The following is a 17,013-nucleotide window of genomic DNA, read 5'->3' as shown; positions in this document are numbered from 1 at the left end:
TGGCATGACAGGTTAGCACAAAGATGTTAATGAAGTGAATGGAATCCTGGGCTCTTTCAAGGTTGAGGGCGGATACTTTACTGAACTGACCTGAACTACAGGGGTCAAAGTTTGTGGGGAACGCTCTGAATTCACCATACACTAACCACAAAGAATGTCACTGACATCATGGATCGGTTCCGCAGTCAGAGAGCAGCCTGATTGACATTGGGCCTTGAGTCGGTTGGGGAGCCTGACATTGATGGCTGCAGGTCATTCTGCACTAAGGACAAGAGGTCAAAGGGATGAGCTGACCAGAGTGGTAAGGTTGGTTGATCAGCAGGGTGAAATGGCTGAGTATATTCAAACTAGGAGATTGATTGGAAAGGTGAATGTGTGGAAGGGGATGTCAATTGAAAGAGAAGGGCTGGGTTCATTTGGGGGCATGGGGAGTTGATCAGAGGAAGATGAGGGAGATTCAACTAGGTGGGATGCTGGTCACATTTGGAAATCCCATGTTGCAGGGCCTATGGTGGAGCCCTGGGGGAGTTTTGGAGATCTTTTGGGGTGGGGAGTTGGGGTGAATGGGGTCTGTGGATGGAGGTTAGTTTCCCCCAGGTATTGGGGAAGGGGGTGGGGGAAATCAAAGACTTGCAGTTGGAAATTGGAGGACAGGGAGTGGATTAGAAGGTTTTGAGGAATAGGGGTACGTTTGAAGGCCTGTTGATGGGGGAACAATTGGGATTTGAAGGTGGAAGTGGGTTGAGGCTTTGTGGTGATGGGGATACTGGAGGCTTCAGGCTGGGATCCAGAGGTCCAGTGATGGGGCTGCGGTGAAGTGGAGGGCAGGGAGAGGGACGGTTAAATTGGTTCTCAGGATTGGGAGGGAATAAAAAGTATGAATAGGTTTGAGGTGAAATTGGAAAGTCTCTGTGGGTTTGGGAATGGGGTGCCGTAGCCTATTCATGGAAATTTCACAGGCAGGCACGTGGATGCAGGAGGCAAATGTAAAAGGATTCATCAAGGAAGCTGTCGGGTTACCGGGCACTCTGGAAACCCGGCCAACAGCTCACTTAAAGCTGAAAATTGATGGGTTGGCGGCAGATTTTGGTTAGGAAACAGAATTTTGAGACTTTATTCCCACTGACTTAATTTTAAGACATTAAATTCTTAAATACAAATCAGCATTACATTTTGGCAAAATATTTTTAAATGCAATTTGACAAATAAATTAATAAGACTTAATATTAGTAAGTCACTTGCTTTAGGATGTCGAGAGCCTTCTTGACATAAACTTTCAAACACCTGAAGGATATATTCTGTTAAATTGGACAATGTTTAAACAATTGCACTTGGAATGTAAATTTGGAACTATGAATACAGTTGCTATATAAACCTGTTCATGACCTCTGGTGACACAAGATATGGTTGGAATCCTGTCAATGTTGTATTTTGGGGATAAATTGTCCATTGACATTGCTAATAATGCAAAAGTTAAAACAAACATACCTTCTTGAACATTCATGTCTCTCTGTGCTGAAATATGGAGACAAAAAATGAGCAAATATTCACCTTAATGCGTGAAGCTTTTTTATTTAGACAGGCTTCTTCAATCAGCTGTATTTATTTTACAATTGTTTTGGTTATGTGGAAAGTGTTACTCACTATCTGATTATGTAAGAAAGGAAGACAAATATAAATTTAGTATTAAAGAAGTAATTTTTAAATTTGTAGCTACTGAAGGTGATTACCCTGTATTGCATACAAACATAACATAAACATTACTTTATAAACAAGACTGAAGGATAAAGCATACCTGTAACCAGAACGCACACTTTTGCTTCCAAGTACAAAACTTCTTTAATATGAAATTTTATAGACATTTCTGAAGGCTTATGCCTTACATCAAAAATGTGCCTGACCTTAATTTCAACCTGTCCCAAAAACTGGATTTTCTTCAAAAACAAAGTGTGTGTATGTGGAAATGGGAGCGTGCAAAGGTTTATTTTATATTTTTCTATTAAATTTTTATAAATTTTATCCATCTCAGCTGATGTTAGATGTGAACCTATGACATGATTGTGATCTTTAACAGCCAAAAGGAGCTGTGCTTCGTATGAAAATGCTAAGGTTGCCAGCATTGAATCTGAAAGTTCAACATGCTTTATTATGTGGATTTTCTTGTCTCAAAACCTACATCATTAGCAACGCACTGTTTACAGATACTGAACTCCTATATCAACAGAGAAGTGGGGTGTCAGCAGGAGCCCAGAGCCCACGGTTTTTGCTGCTGTCATTGTATTTTATTAGTACCATCTGCTATTTCACTAAGTCAACTGGTAGTGACACAAAGGTAATGGAATGGTATTATTTTTAACCAATTTAGCTCACAAGCATTGTACACATTTCCACTAGCAAGCGATCACAAGCCCAAAGCTCAACAAGTCAGTTGGAACTTTGCACTGAAGTGCTGAGTGAGTTCTTGGTTTAAAATTATCCATGCAGAGAAGAACTGAACAATTGGATTTCTTTCTAATATCTCTGCCTTGAAAGGAGAAATTTATCCCATTGAGGCATCAATGATGGAAAACAGCTTACACTCTATACATCACTGCTTTCAAAACAACACTAACAATTTAAGAATGTAGGAATGGATATTCTGGAGGGCTTTTTGATGGCTTAGTGAGTTTCTTTGGTATTTGAACTACATAAGCAAAGTTCAATCCCTGGTCTCTGCCGAGATAGCTGATCTCATTTGACCTCATTATTCTGAGTTACTGAGGGGAAGGTTGACCATTGTCCTAGCTCTTGATTCCCAGCCTGCATCATCTGATGAAAACACTATAATGTGGAGATGCTGGTGTTGATCTGGATTGCGCACAGTAAGAAGTCTCACAATACCAGGCTAAAGTCCAACATTTATTTATTTGTAATCACAAGCTTTTGGAGGGATGAAGGAGCAGTGCTCGAAAGCTTATGATTCCAAATAAACCTGTTGAATTTTAACCTGATGCTGTCAGACTGGAAACACTTTCGGTAGGGCTGGATTTTATGCTCCCCACTGGTGGGTGTCAAGGTGAGGGGGAAAGTAAAACCTAACGGGTGAGCCTTTCCCCACCTACCCCAATTTATCTGAAATTGTACGTGGGAGGCGAGGATAAGCCGCCGACCCTTGGAAGTATTGAGACACTTCAGTGACCAATTAATGTCCACTTGAAGTTCTCATCCCACCAGTTGATAATTTACCGCAGTGCGACGAAGCCCACACCATGTTCAAAGTAACTTTAGTTGTGTAGGCTGATGTTAGGCAAAGACTGGGAAGATCTCTTCTGCAGCTTAATGTTTGAGATCTAATCTTTCATCCCAGGTCTCATTTAGATTTGTGATTTCAGATCAATGATGCCTCATCAGAAATGAGTTCTGATGAAAGGTCACCAAACTGAAACATTAGGCAGAATCTTGTGGTGGCAACTGGGGAGGTCTCAGGGACTAGCTATAGAGAGCCTGAAAGATCCCCACTGCATCTTGTACCATTCAAGCACTTAGCAAACCAGCAGGATCAAGGACCTCATGGGCAGAAGTCCTGCCTGTTGAATGCTGCCAGCCAATCAGAGATTGGCAGTTCTTCAGTAGTTAGCTATGCCATCAGGGAGGAAGTGGCTGCTACCAGTATGACATCCCCAAGGCCTCGGATCAGGATGAGGCTCCTAAGTGGGATTTAAAGATTTTGAGTGGCAGTGGAAGACTGTCCAAGGGCCTTTTGGCCACTGACTTAACTGGAATATAGGTAGGAAGGTGGCAGTGCTTCCATTCACAACCCTCCTGCCCAATTATAACCCCCTACTAACAAAATCACTGCGGAGGAGGGAGGGCACAGCTTTCTACCCATTTATGTATTTATAACACTTCCTCTTTCTGCCTCAGAAATCAATGTGGAATTCAACCATTCTGATCCTTAGTGGGGTTCTTTAACCAGAAATCCTTCTTTTGACTGTTTTGACACATCATCATACCTGCCCTGTGTCACTGGTTGAATATCCCAGCAATGGAATGTGAATGGCATGACCAAGTTAAAAAGTTTCAGTAAAGTTCATTTCAATGAGATTCTCCTAGACCGTTCTCCATTCTTTTGGCCATAATCTGAAATTTATGGCATCTTGTTTCTGACTCACCAACCAGTGGAAACAGTTTTTGCTGATTTATCTTTCTAAAACCCTCTCATAATTTTAAACCATTACCAGATTGTCTCTCAACCTTAATGAAATCAACGTTAGAGAAACGTTAGTTTCTCCTGCTACCCTTATAACTTAAACCTGTCATCCCATCCTAATGTCAAATCATTAAAACCATCTCATAACTTCTGCCTAGCCAATGATTTGCATTGATTTACCATTGCCTGTTTGCTTTAATGTCCTAAAACTCCTATTTTTAAATTCAAGATACTTGGATAGGTGCAACTTCTACAACACTCAGGAAGCTTGACATCATCTAGGATAAAGCAGTCTGTTTGTTTGTCACTGCATCCACAAACATTTAATCCTTCTACCAACAAAGCACAGTAATAGCAATGTGTGCAATCCAAACTGCACTGCAGGAACTCACCGAGGTTCGTTAGACAGCACCTTCCAAACACGGTCACTACCATCTAATGGGATAAGGGCAGCAGACACATGGGAATATCACCACCAGAAAGTTCCCCTCCAAACCACCCCCATTCTGACCTTGAAATATATCGCCATTCCTCAGCATCGCTATGGGTCTATGCTACATAGACTGCAGCAGATCAAGAAGGCAGCTCATCACCACCTTCTCAAAAGCAATTAGGGATGCGCAATAAATGCCAGCAATTCCCACATCTCATGAATGAATAAAAAAGAACCCTACAAGCATTTTTTTCTCAAGTCTATGAATTTCTCCCTCTAAGATTTGTGATTTCAGGAATTCTGCTTCACCCTTAAATCTGTGAAACAGTATCTGAAGGCAGATTGGATGATGTCTCAATGCATTGGCTAAATAGTTGAAAGATTGGCTCAATAGTTGAAGGAGATCTTCCAGACAGCAGATTGCACTTCCTCCACAACCACTTGCACTTGCTTCACTTTAATAAAGTTCAGTGATTCACAAGATTCTTTCTGCTGCCACTCAATTAACTGACTGCTGAAGTTTATGCTTCTGTAGGAGTTGATGAATTAGGGAGCTGTGGGATTGAGATCAAGTGAGACATTGATCTTTGCTCCATCTGACTCTTGCCCACTCAAAAAGCACACAAGAAGAAGATATGTTTCGATGTTGGCAGAAAGTCAGACCTTGAAACAGAACTTACAAGGTAAGGTATTTTGTTCTATTCTGCTGGAGTATCGAGGTGAAGGTCGATGCGCGAGACACTGAGTACAGAGAGAAAGCATTAAAAACAAAGAATGGTATTACCCATGACCTTCAGGGAGCCCCCTAACTTTCTGCGCCTGAACACCCTTTATTTCCATCATGTCCAGATTCTCCAGTGCTTTCTTTCCATAGTCATTGATCTTTGTTGAAGTAAAACTCCCTCAGCCTGCATGTGCTGCTTGCTGTCTGTTATATGTCTGCTGCTGCTGAAAATTGAAATACAAGGTTGATGCAGGGAATAGGAAACTTTTTGAACAAGCAACAATGTGTTGCCAGAGTGCTTTGTTTTTGATGTTTGCCAAGCTTAATACACAATCCTGTGTAGACGAGCATTAATTTCACCCTGTAATATAGAATGGCACAATTTATTCTTCTGACCATGTTAAAGCTAGCTGTGGTAATCCCCTGATTCCTGTCCTATCCTTTATTTTACAATCTGTATTGTGTAAACATGTTTTAGAATTAGGAGAGATCACACTATTTTTAGAGCTCCTGAAAATATTAGCTGCAGAATCTAGCTTATTTCCTCTCTCTTTTCCTTGCGGTTTCTGAAATTCAGTTGCCCCATTCACCTTTGATGCTTTGAATTTTGTTGCAACATATGCTTTTTTGAATTCTGCATTTGTTGTAGATTTCCAAGCCATTTTGACTGGGTTTGGAATTTTTTAGTCTTTATTCCTACAGATTAATGTGAAGAATTAGTTTAGCGCATCTGTTATTTCCTAATTCCCTATCATGTTTCTACAAATTATCCCTTGAATGATCTATCTATAAAAGTAAGTAAAAAGTATATAAATAAAAGATTTCTAATCTATCATTGTCTTTTAGATGGTAAGGAGATCCACAGTAATAATCTATGTTTCTGTTTTCCTCATTATTTTTCTGTTGCCTTATGCCTTTTATATTTTTTTTACAATAATACATAGTAAAAGTTAAAAAAGTGATGTGTGATTACAAGCAATTCTACTATTATGTTTCTTTATGTGAAACAATTTCATTTTTTTTATTCGTTCATGGGACATGGACGTTGTTGTCTAGGCCAGCATTTGTTGCCCATTCCTAATTGCCCTTTAACTGAATGACTTGCTAGACCACTTTCAGAGCGCAGAGAAGAGTCAACTACATTGTTGTGGGTCTGAAGTCACATGTAAACCAGACTGGGTAAGAATGGCAGATTTCCTTCCCTGAAGAACATTAGTTAAACAGATGGGCAATCGGCAATTGTTTCTTCGTTATCATATGGATGAGAATTTTAAATATAGATTAACGGAAGTGGTCTTTATAGTTGAAGAGGACATATTGCAGAGTATTGTGCAAAATAGAATCCAGGTAGCTGTACTTTAGATGAATCTGTGGGGAATGAAAAACCAGTAGAAGGGTTTTTAAGAAATTGCATTTTAGAGGTGGAAAACAATTTTATGTACAGACTTAATGGGCAGAATCTTAACCAAAAAATGGTAAAGTGTCAGAATCCGACTGAAAATCAGAGTGTTTCTCTCCAGAGAAATAGGTAGGTTTTTGCTCCAGATCTCATGGCACTCTATCAAAAATAATGCAAGGATTTATTTTTACGCTGTCATTTTGAAGGGCAGGGCCTAAACATGCTGGTAAAGTCTGGCTCCACAGGTATCAGGTAGCCCATTAAAAAGGGTGCCCTGATTCAGATCAAAAGCCAGCATCACGTCTCTCTCCCCCATTCCCCGCACAAAACCGTCATCGCTAGTATTACCTTCTCTCTCCCCCTCCCAACAGTCATAACTGGCATCACCCTCTCCTTCCCCCAACCAACAGTTGTCACCAGCGCTCTCTTCTCCCCGCCACTAATGGACATTGCCAATATCACCCTCTCCCACTCTCTCTTTCCCTTGCCACCACCTCACTTCCCAATCCTAGACTACACAGAGGACTCTGTTCATGAGGCTCCCAGTAGGATCTGCCCCGGCACTGATCCCAGCATAGGTTGCATTGCAACCTGACAGTGCAGAGCTGTGCAGGGCAGTACCTACTCTCCTCTGGGGGCTATGCTTACTTTGCATCCCAGGAAGGATCCGCACAACAGGTTCATGTCTGAGTAAATATATCACGATGTGGGTATGCCGGCGTTGGACTGGCGTAAACACAGTAAAAAGTCTGACAACACCAGGTTTTAGTCCAACCTATTTATTTGATAATATACTCACAAGCTTTCGAGGGACACCCTCTTCGTCAGGTGAATGGAGAGTTCACCTGACGAAGAGGGCGTCCCTCGAAAGCTTGTGAGTATATTATCAAATAAATAGGTTGGACTAAAACCTGGTGTTGTCAGACTTTTTACTAAATATATCACATCATGTCAGCGAGGTTTGAAAATATGGCTGAGGGGAATATATGGCAGGAAGGAGGGCGGGGGGGATGGGGTGCTGTTAATTATATTAAAATACATTTAAATGAGGTTCTCACCCTTTGAGGGTATGAACCTCACTACATTTCTTGTGAGGGAAGGGGAAAATTGCAGAACGTGATCTCTCTGGAGTGAATCACATTTCCCGATTCTAGATTTTGAACTTGGTGGCCACTCTGATGGCAACTGTGGGCTGAAAAATCACTCCCAAAAAACATAACTGTATGATATTTGGATAGACAGGAAGTTGATGCAATGGAGTGTGCTCAACATAGAACATAGAACATAGAACATTACAGTGCAGAACAGGCCCTTCGGCCCACGATGTTGCGCCGACCAGTTACAAACCAATGACCCACTAACCTAAACCAGTCCCTTTTCGTCCATAAACCTATCCACGGATCTCTTAAACGCCCCCAAACTAGGCGCATTTACAACTGCAGCAGGCAGGGCATTCCAATCCCTCACCACCCTCTGGGTAAAGAACCTACCCCTGACATCTGTCCTATAACTACCCCCCCTTAATTTAAAGCCATGCCCCCTCGTGCTAGATTTCTCCATCAGAGGAAAAAGGAAAAACCACCAGCTAGAAGCTTACGATTTGTTTGCTTGACTACCTGAAGTGTAACAGTCATCATTTCTTGCCTGGGCTGTTGGAAGGGAATGTTCTTTAGCAGCAACAGTGGCAAATAACATTCACATCACATAAGTGCCAGGCAATGACCGCCGATAACAAAAGAGAATCCAGCCACCTCCCGTTGATTTTCATTGGCATTACAAAGAACAAAGAAAATTACAGCACAGGAACAGGCCCTTCAGTCCTCCAAGCCTGCACCGACTATGCTGCCCGACTGAACTAAAACCCCCTACCCTTCCAGGGACCATGTCCCTCTATTCCTATCCTATTCATATATTTATCAAGGTACCCCTTAAAAGTCACTACAAATCAGCTTCCATTACCTCCCCCAGCGACAAGTTCCAGGTACCCAAATCTGCCTCATACATCTCCTTTAAACCTTGCCCCTTGTACCTTAAACTTGTGCCCTCTAGTAATTGACTGTTCCACCTGGGACAAAGCTTCTGACTATCCACTGACTACAGTCAATAAAGCTTCCACTATCAACATTACAAAAAATAACATTTTGGATTTCTTTCCTTGTCATATGCACCAACAGTAAAAGAAAAAAAGGAAGACTTGGATAGGTATTTGAGTGAGTAAATAACTGAGGGGGTTTTAGTTTTTGGAACAATTACTTGTGCCGTTTCTTTCAGGTTTCTGTGGATCAACCATCAAAGTTACAGCAGTTGAACATGGAAATCACTGTAGTTTTGTATACACAATACCTTCATGCAAATTGTTAGACACTACGTAGGATTTCAGTTATGGCGGTTGGATAGGTGGCTCCAACTGGTAACACCAATTATTTGAACGCTTATCTAGATTGGGCAGATAGCCTTTTTTAGAAAACCTGGGCTAACTTTTACCATGTTGCTGCTGCTGCCACTGAGAAATCCTTGCGTAGTAAGGTATAGCAAAATAAAGTCTGTAGTTTAATCAGAATTACCATGGAGCATGCAAACAAATATTAAAGCAAGAAGTCTGCTGCCCAGCCAAAGTGTCCAAAATAGTTACAGACTGCTTCATGTTTCAATATGTACAGAGTGCAATAAATATACAGCAGAAGAAAGAGGCCCAGATGCTGTGATAGTAAGGAAGATGAGGAAAAGGAGGAAATGAAAAAAGCAGATGTACACCCTGGAAGATTAATGTAACAGTCACAAACTGCTTTCAGTAATTCCCAGATCTGGCCCCAGCACAAGCAGATAAATGAAATCTCAGCATACCCCAAAGCAACATGCTGTACATTTCATTACAATCGCATCACAAATTGTTCACTTAATTTGGCCCTTTTCAATTGTCAACACTAAAAAGAGGAACAAAATGCTGAAAAATTTATTAAATACTATTTGAATTGCTCCTGGTGCCTACCACTTAGCTTCCCTTTGGAGACCCACTAAAATATATCCAATCTATTTCCTAAGGTAGCATTTCCACCTGATTTACGTTTTATGTTCGAGTCTGATTTTAGACAATCCTGATGTGAAGCTAAGTTGTGGCAGTAATACAGATGCAAAACACTGCAGATGCTTGGAGTCTGAAGCAAAATATTCTGGAAGTACTCAGCAGGTCAGGGAACATCTATTGAGGACTAACATTTCAGGCCATGATCTTACATCACAACAGCTCTGATGGAAGGTCACTAACCTGAAACCTTAACTCTGTTTCTCTCCATAGATGCTGCCTGATTTGCAGAATATTTCCAGCATTTTTATTTATATTTGACATTCAGCAGTATTCTGATGAGAATGTTCCTATCATTGTCACCTCAGTGAAGATATAAAATTCTAAGTTTTGCCTATGTCAGTCTTGTATTCAAAGTTTCATGTCACAGGGAAACAGGTAAGTGAATGGCTGGTGAGTATTTTTCTTGCTTATCTTTCAAAATTCATATGATTTATTAGTAATTGTAAAGTTTTCATTAGAAGTAGTAAGTTTTACTAGCAGTAGGAAATCTAATTGTGGCAGTAGGAGTTATTAATTAAAGTAAATTAAGAAAAATAAACCAGTGCCTAATAAAGATGGTAGAGCAGGTGATGAGTCGCAGGTGGAGTATTTAAGTTCTAATGGACACCAATGTGATCCAAGGCAACCACATTTGCGGCAAGTGTCTGTCACTCAAAGAGCTTTGACTCAAGAGACATTGAATTGGAAGCTGATCTTCAGCCACTGTGATAGATTTGGATGGAACTCTCCCATGCTCCATCCACCCATCGGTGGGCTCAATGATGGGAAAGGGTAATTTAATAGGAGGCCATTATGAATTCCCCAGGGGATCTTCTGCTGGTACCTACCATCTGGATTCAGAAACCCGCTGGTTGCCAGCATGAATTTGATTTGCATCCAACTAATGGGATGTAGATAGGGCCCAATTGGAATTTTCCTCCACGCTCGATTCTCTGCAATGCCAGCGGGAATAGTCCAGAAAAATGTGGCATGCAGAAGTCAGGACTTACCTGAAGAATGGCTCCAACGTTCAGGACGGAAGTCACCAGTGACCTTGGAACACGACTATAGTGGGTGGGGGAGCATCTATCAGCGGATCTTCCATCTTCAGTGTCATCAAGGAAGTCCACCTTCCAGCTTCAGAGTGTTCCTGGAGATGCATTTTCTTTTTTTTTAAAAAGAGGTCCATCCTCTTTCTGCAGGAGTTAGCCACCTGTGTTGCCATTTTTAGGGGACTATGGACCTGTATGCCCAGATCCCTCTGTACATTAATGTTCCTAAGGGTTCTGCCATTTACAGTATAATTCACACCTAAATTTGATCCTCCAAAATGCACCACCTCACAAATTAAACTCCACCTCCAAGTCTCCAATCTATCTATATCTCGTTGTATCCTCTTGACAATCTGTGCCACTATCAGCAACTCCACCAATCTTTGTGCCGTCCACAAACTTACTAATCAGGCCACCCACATTTTTCTCCAGATCATTTATATATACTACAAACAACAATCTGATGATCAGCCATGTTCAAAATGGATGGTGCAGCAGACTTGAAGGGTTGAACAGCCTACTCCTGCTTCTATTTTCTGCATTTCTCGACAGAGTTAGTGTGGGGAATTGTTAACGGAAAACAAAGGAATGACAGAAGCATTGAACAAGCATTTTGTGTCTTTCTTCACTGTGGAAGACTTAGAAAATTTTCCAAAAATACTTGAAAATCAAGAATTAAAAGAAAAGTAGAAATTTAAAACAATCACCACCAGAGAAAAGGTGCTGAGAAAACCATTGAACCTAAACATTGAATATCCCCCAGGATCAGATGGTCTGCATGCCAGATCTTAAAATAATTGGTTTCAGAGATAGAGACATTGGTTACAGTTTTCCAAACTTGTTCAGTTTCTGGAACAGTCACAGCTGATTCCAAAATAGTACAACTTTATTCAAGCAAGGAGACAGGAAGCAGGAACCTATAGCTGAATATCTGTCATGTGGAAATTGTTAGAATCTATTAAGGAGATTATAGCAGGCTCTTTAGAAAAGCAGAGCATCTGGCAGAGTCAACATAGTTTTGTGAAAGGGAAATTGTGTTTGAATAATTTATTAGAATTATTTGATGGTGTAATAAGCACAGTGGACAAAGGGTAATCTGTAGACGTGGCAGACTTGGATTTCCAAAAAGCATTTGATAAGGTGCCACACAAGACAAGAACACATGGTGCAGGTGTAATATTAGCATGGATAAAGGATGGGTTGGCTATTAGAAAGCAGAGTAGGGATAAATGAATCTTTTCAGGTTGGTAAACTATAACTAGTGTCTGAACCAAGCTGCCAGAGCTAGTAGTAGAGGCAGATATAATTTTGTCTTTTAAGAAGCATTTAGATAGTTAAGGGGTATGATTAGTATAGAGGGATATGGGCCAAATACAGGCAATTGGGCTTTAAAAGAAAAATGGGCGGCATGGACAAGTTGGACCAAAGGGCCTGTTTCCATGCTGTAAACTTCCATGACTCTAGTGGATTGTCACAGGAATCAGTACCTGGTATGTTAGCTATTTACATCAATGACTTGGAAGAAGAGAACAAATATATAGTAATTAAATTTGTCAATGACAATAAGGTAGGTAGGAATGAAAAAATACTGCAGCTACTGGAAATCGTAAACAAAAATAGAAAATGTTCCAAAAACTCATCAGATTTGGCAGCATCTTAGAGCGAGAAACAATTAATGTTTCAAATCTGTATGACCCCTTTCAGAAAAGTAGGAAAGCAAGTTGTCAGGAAGAGGTAGAGAGTCTATAAAGGGATATACTTACGTCAAGTGAGTGAGAAAAATTGGCAGATGCAATATGGTGTAGGAAAATGTGAACTTGTCCTCTTTGGCAGGAAGAATAGAAAAACTGAATGCTATTTCAGTGGAGAGAGATTGCAGGACTCTGGTACAGCAGGATTTGGTATTGCAGATACAGCATATAAATTTGAAAGGCAAACATTACAATGGGAATGGAATATAAAGCAGGGAAGTTTCACTGGAGCTGTTTAAGTGATTGGAGTACTGTGTATAGCTTGGTCTCCTTACTTGAAAAAGGAGATAAGTGTTAGTTGTAGTTAGGGCTCATCTTATGAAGAAAGTTTGAACAGTCTGGGCTTATACCCATTCGAATTTGGAAAAGTGAGAACTGATCTTATTGAAACATATAAGCTCTCGAGGGGATGTGATTGTTGTGGATACCAGGCAGATGTTTCCTCTTTCGGGAGTGACTCAAATCAAGAAATTCAGTTCAAGAATAAAAGACCACCCATTTAGGACATACATATGGAGAATTCTTTTCCTTTCAGATTATCAAGTCTGTATAATTCTCTTCGCCAGAAAACAGTGGATGTTGGGTTATTGAATTTATTCAAGGCCAAGTTATTTTTTGATAGACAAGGGATCAAGGACTAGGGAGCAACCTGGAACCACAGCATTAAGATCAGCAAGGAAATCCTCGGTTTCATTTTTCATGAATTGTAAAAAAAAATCCTACAAGCCTTCCTCGTACTCTGTCATCTGTACTGTGCATATGATTGCAAGTGTGGGCCCAGATAGATGTGTGCAGCCTATGAACGTGGGTTGCAATTTACCTAATTTTCTTAGTTGGGAAATTGGGTAGGACATCCCACGCTCCCTGCAGCGTGTTTTGTGGCAGCAGAGGCAGTCTGTCATTGGCTAATAGCAGGATCTTTCAATTAAAATGGTCAGAAAAATTCTGGCTGGTTTCAATAAATGTATTTTTTATAAAGACCTAGATGTGAAATTAGTGGGATTCTTAACACAACTGGCAAAACCCATTCTCTTCAAATTCACAAAAGAACCATTAGTCAAACGTGGACTGGGGGAATAAAGGAATATTATCACAAAGTCATATCAGAAAGTCAGAAGAAACATCTTTACCCAAAAAGTGACAAGAATGGGGAACTCGCTACTGTAACAGTGAACTGATTAATAGAATGCACTTAAGCTAAAACTCAACAAGCACATTCAGAAGGGAATAGATGGTTGCAGTAGTAGAATTAGATGAGAAAAGATGAACATTGGCTAGGTCCATGACCTGTTTAACAGAGAGAGAAGAAATTGAAGTACTTAATTTGCTTTTGTGAAAATGTCCAGGATGTGGAGAAATGTTTTTAGATCCCCAGAATTCATGTGCTCCTTCTTAAAAATCTTGTGTAGATTAACACCAATTACCTCACATAGAACATAAATCAATAATTGTGAGAGTCTGTGCTACAATCAGGCACTACTCTGCCAGCACTGTAACTTAGAACTTTGTGTACATGCAAGCTGATTTTCTTTTCCCCAAACAGCAAGTCAGTCTAGCATAAGCCAACATTATCAATTTGTATTGCCAGGGGTCAAGACTTCCCACTGGTCCACGCGAATTCAAAAAAAGTGATTGGTAAATAACACACATTAAGTTTATGCTTGAATGTCAATGTGGGTCATGGTCAAAAGTGCACAATATGAGGCAGCAAACCTCAAAATCTTCCTCTTTTATTCCCAATATAAAACAGGATCTTTAAACCTGAAAGGAGCCCACACAGTGTCAGAGATACACAAGTAGGGTGGGGTAATTCTTGCTCAAAAGAAAATTGCTGGGTCTTATTATTAAGTTGCACATTGCGTTACCCATCAGTTAACTACAAAAGGTCACAGAATGGAAGTGTCTTTTTTTAAAATCAACTCCAATTACTCTCTCCTACAGTACCCAAGCACCCCATGCATGATGCCAGCAGAGCCGTGGGATCATTATGAAGTGATTGTGGCATAGCGAATGTCACTGGACTAACAATCACAATCATGAAACCATCAATTGTTGTAAAAACTCACTAATGTTCTTTGGGGAAGAAAATCTGCCATCATTACCTGGTCTTTAACTCTCCTTTGAAATAGCCTAACAAACCAGTTATTTCAAGGGCAATTAGGAATGGGCAACAAATGCTGACCTTGCCAACAACGTCTGCATATCACAAAAGAATAAAGAACAAAATCCATCAAAGCAGGCACATGGCCAAAAGACAAAACCTCTGAGAGTATGACACCTTCAGCACTAAACTGTACTCAGTCCTGTAGTGGGACTTGAATCCATAACCTTTGTGACTAAGATGCAACAGTATTAGCAACTGAGCCATAACTGACAAAATGATACAATGAATAATTTTGCCTTTCAAACCAACAGGAATTCGTGGCCATTCTCAATGCAATCTCCAGTAAACAATTTACTTAAAATAAAATTAGTTGTTTACACTTTTAAAACAATTTATTCATGCATTGTGAATATCACTGGCAAAGCTAGCATTTATTTCCCACCACTAAACATTGTTGTGAAGATGGTCATTAACTTCTTTCTTAAATCACTGTAGTCGGTGTGGTGATATGACTCAGTGTTGTTAGGAGGGTGTTCCAGGATTTTAACCCAGTGACGAGAAAGGAATATCAATATCTTCCAAGTCAGGATGATGTGTGACTTTGGTAGTGGTGGCTATATCACCTGTAAAATCACCTGTTAAACATGCATTAAATAACCTGCAAAATATCTCTTTACAATTTACCAGTTTGATGTTTCTAAGAGTTTGAGGTTATGTACATGGATAGGAATACAAACCTTTAAAAAGAAAATTGGTCTTAAATCCTCTATTAAGTCTATTATCTTTATCAGCGTAAAAAAAAATGAACTTCCATTGTATAATTTGTTTTTATATAGTATGACAATACTGTGCCTTTAAGAAGTGTTTTTTAGTCATGTTTCTTATTATTTGGGGGTGGCGCTTTCTCTGGAGGTTGCTGCATGAGAATAAGACAGAAGACTTGTGGACAAGTCGCCAGGACCGGATGGAATGCATCCGAGGGTTCTGAAAGAAATGGCGGAGGTGATAGTGGATGCCTTGGTGGTTATTTTCCAGACGTCGCTGGATTCCGGGGAAGTGCCGGAAGATTGGAAAACGGCTAATGTTACGCCGTTGTTTAAGAAGGGTGCCAGGCAAAAGGCAGGGAATTATAGGCCGGTTAGTTTAACGTCTGTTGTAGGTAAAATGTTAGAATCCGTCATCAAGGAGGAAATAGCGAGGCATCTTGCGAGGAATTGCTTGATAGATCAGACGCAGCACGGTTTCGTTAAAGGGAAGTCGTGTCTGACAAATTTACTGGAGTTCTACGAGGATGTGTCTAGGGCAGTGGATAGAGGAGAGCCGGTGGATGTGGTCTTGATTTTCAGAAGGCGTTTGACAAGGTACCTCACAAGAGGTTATTGCAGAAGGTCAGGGGACATGGAGTTGGGGGTAGGGTGTTAGCGTGGATAGAGGATTGGTTGTCAAATAGGAGGCATAGAGTGGGGGTCAATGGGTGCTATTCGGATTGGCGGATGGTGACTAGTGGAGTGCCCCAGGGGTCGGTGCTGGGGCCTCAGCTATTTACCATTTATATAGATGATCTGGAGGAGGGAACCGAGTGTATGGTGTCGAAATTTGCTGATGACACCAAGATTGGTGGAAAGGCAAATTGTGCGGAGGGTGTGGAGAGTCTACAGAAGGATCTAGATAGGCTGGGCCAGGAACTGGCAAATGGAATTTAATGTTGGCAAGTACGAGGTGGTCCACTTTGGTAGGAATAATGGTAGGAAGGATTATTACTTACGTGGAGAAAAACTGCAGCAGGCGACGGTGCAGAGGGACCTCGGGGTCCTTGTGCATGAGTCGCAAAAACCCAGCTTGCAGGTGCAGCAGGTGGTCAGGAAGGCTAATGGGATGCTGGCCTTCATAGCGAGGGGGATTGAATATAAAAGTAGGGAGGTCTTGCTGCGGCTGTATAGGGCATTGGTGAGGCCGCAGCTGGAGTACTGTGTGCAGTTTTGGGCGCCGTACTTACGCAAGGATATTTTGGCCTTGGAGGGAGTGCAGAGGAGGTTTACTAGGCTGATGCCGGAGTTGAGGGGGTTGAGCTATGAGGAGAGGCTGAATAAATTAGGCTTGTACTCGTTAGAGTTTAGAAGAATGAGGGGAGATCTCATTGAGATGATGAATGGGATGGATAGGATAGAAGTGGAGAGACTCTTCCCGCTCAGAAAGGATAGTAGGACTAGGGGGCACAGCTTCAAGATAAAGGGGGGGGCGGTTTAGAACAGAGTTGAGGAGGAACTTCTTCACTCAAAGGGTGGTGAATCTCTGGA

Source organism: Carcharhinus amblyrhynchos, chromosome 5 (genome assembly GCF_965287045.1).
Source record: "Carcharhinus amblyrhynchos chromosome 5, sCarAmb.v2.hapA, whole genome shotgun sequence".
In the NCBI taxonomy this organism is placed as follows: domain Eukaryota; kingdom Metazoa; phylum Chordata; class Chondrichthyes; order Carcharhiniformes; family Carcharhinidae; genus Carcharhinus; species Carcharhinus amblyrhynchos.
Note: the sequence above shows the minus strand (reverse complement) of the source record.